The following is a 2663-nucleotide window of genomic DNA, read 5'->3' as shown; positions in this document are numbered from 1 at the left end:
ATTTTTTTAAAAAAGCGTCTATCATGTTTAAAGTTCTATAAGAGATTCTGAATCACTAGTACAGAGAATATATGTCTATGTTTATTCTAATGGTCAGGAACACTATGGAGAATTCTTTTGTCTTTTTCAATTGCTATCTAAGGTCGCAACACATTCTTCTGATTTTCTATGATAGAAAATCTTAAATTCTTCAAGGGTGAATATGATTTTTTGCAAGGAGTCAAATGAAAATAAATAAAAGTGAATGTTCAAGCCAAGGGATGTAATTTTTGGTTAAGATCTATTTCAAATAAAGTACCACTAGGTCACAACTCACTACTTTTAGGTTTAAACATTTAAGAATTGCAACATAATTCTGATCAATCCAGTATGACATTAATGCTAATGCTAGAAACTATTTCCATTCATTGCTCAAAATGATATAACCTTAGATTATTCCTTCACATATTCTTTGTTTTTTTTTTTTTTGAGACACGGTCTCACTCTGTCACCCAGGCTAGAGTGCAATGGTGTCATCATAGCTCACTGCAGTCTTCATCTCCTGGGCTCCAGTGATCCTCCTGCCTCAGCCTCCCAAGTAGCTGGGACTAGAGGCACATATCACCATGCCCAGTTAATTTTTCTACTTTTTGCAGAGATGGGTTCTCACTGTTGCCCAGGCTGGTCTCTAACTCCTGGCCTCAAGAGATCCTCTCACCTCAGCCTCCCAAAGTGCTAGGCGCCCAGCCCTTCATGTATTCTTGTAAATCAATACTATCTTCTTCATCTAAATTTCACTCTCCAATCATCATTCTCACATAACTACTTAATGAATCAAATCTCTGTCCCTTTTAAACATTTATACCATTCATTTGCCTAAATTACTTGCTTCACTACTCATCAGGGAAATTTTTCTATCTCCTTTAAACCTTTGTGCCAGTCAAAATTCTTGCTCTTGTTGTACTTCAATCCCATAAACTTATTTTGATGTAGTTTCCTCACTAAAAAATGTTTAATTTCATTCAAAGTTCAATATTCAAACTTTTCTTTTAAGATGAACCACTTATTTTTATATCCAAACCAAACAACTTAATTGAATAGCAGCATTACAAATATTACCAAGCAACTCTCACTGGCCATGGAGTTTTTTTGTGTTTTTTTTTGGGGGGGGGGGCGTGGGAATGGATGTGCAAGGGAAGAAGCACAAAAACACACAAAAAGGACAGCACCAGCTGGATGCGGTGACTCACACCTGTAATCCTAGCACTTTGGGAGGCCAAGGAGGGAAGATCATTTGAGCCCAGGAGCTCAAGACCAGCTTGGTCAATGGCAAGACCCCATTTCTACAAAAAATAAAAACAACTAGCTTAGTATGGTGGTGTGAGCCTGTATTCCCAGCTACTCAAGAGGCTGAGGCAAGAGGATCACTTGAGCCTAGGAGTTGGAGGCTGCAGTGAGCTCTGATGACACCACTGCACTCTAGCCTGGGAGACAAAGTAAGACCCCATCTCAAAAAAGAAAAAAAAAAAAGTATAGGAAACCAGTGAAATTGTAGGCTAAATTTATTGTGTATGTGCATACACTGAAAGAAAGTCCACACCATTCATCAGATTTTTAAAAGTGTCCATAAACCCCCCAAAAATAAAAGCACTGATCTATCATGGAGATATGTAAGACAGTGTCCCTACCAGGCTATATAATTAATAATAAAGGGGACACAAGAACATTTTAAATGGTATTATGGAGATGTAAAATCTGGAGTATGAGAAACAATGAATGATGATCACCCCAGTTTCTTCAGCAAATAAATTGAAAGAAAAAGGATGTAGAGAGCAAGGACAGGGAAACCTGTAAGTCAGAAAAGCCCTATGAGACATATTAACCAATATCAATGAAGGACTTTATATGGATCCCAACTCAAACAAATTGTAAAAGAAAAAATAATTGGAAACAATTAGGGAAATTTGAATGACTGGGTAGGTGATGATATTAAGAAATTTTTGTTAATTTTACTAGATATCGTAAGGGTATAGTGACTATTTTAAAAGAATCCTTATCTTTTAAAGATGCAATTTGAAATATTTATGGAGGATATGATAAAAAATATTATAGATACTTCAAAAAATTACAATTTCAAACAAGATATTAACTTACCTTGACACTAGAAATTTTTTTTTACAGTTTTGACAATCACTTCACTTGTACAAAGTTAATTATCTTTAAGTATTATAACTCTCTAATCACTAGCTAGAAATTTTTCCAAATATAACATACCCGGACAGCTTGTTCCTTTTTGATGCCTTCTACAATATCAATAGGTTCTTTAACTATCGCATCAGGGGTCTCAGCAGCCACATCTTCAATGTTGACACCACCTTGAGAACTTCCTATTAATACAGGCCCCTAGCAAGGGGGGAACAGCCAAAACATCAAGATTGTATTTTAAACACATCAATAAAATTTTAAAGCCTAACTGTGCACATTATCAGACTTAAGTATCTATTGTTCCCCTCCACTCCTATTTCAAAATCTCCTTGAGAATTTATCCTCACATCTCCAGCACAGTGCCCACTTAAATATGTTCAATTCAAACAATGGAAAAGAAATAAAAAATAAGAGGAAAATGATGGCTTGTCCGCAAGAAAAAAAGATTAAAAATATACACAAAAACTTACACCAAATAA

The 2663-nt window shown here is 35.5% G+C and overlaps 1 protein-coding gene across 1 annotated transcript in view; it reads right to left on the bottom strand.

Moving 5' to 3' along the window:
• The window catches only part of SUCLA2 (succinate-CoA ligase, ADP-forming, beta subunit), a 59677-nt gene that overhangs the window by 14594 nt on the left and 42420 nt on the right, over nucleotides 1-2663 (bottom strand). The window lies entirely within an intron of this gene.

This window comes from Propithecus coquereli, unplaced genomic scaffold (genome assembly GCF_000956105.1).
Source record: "Propithecus coquereli isolate 6110/MARCELLA unplaced genomic scaffold, Pcoq_1.0 Scaffold11, whole genome shotgun sequence".
NCBI lineage: Eukaryota > Metazoa > Chordata > Mammalia > Primates > Indriidae > Propithecus > Propithecus coquereli.
The sequence above is the reverse complement of the archived record's forward strand: the minus strand, read 5'-3'. Positions and strand labels throughout refer to the sequence as shown.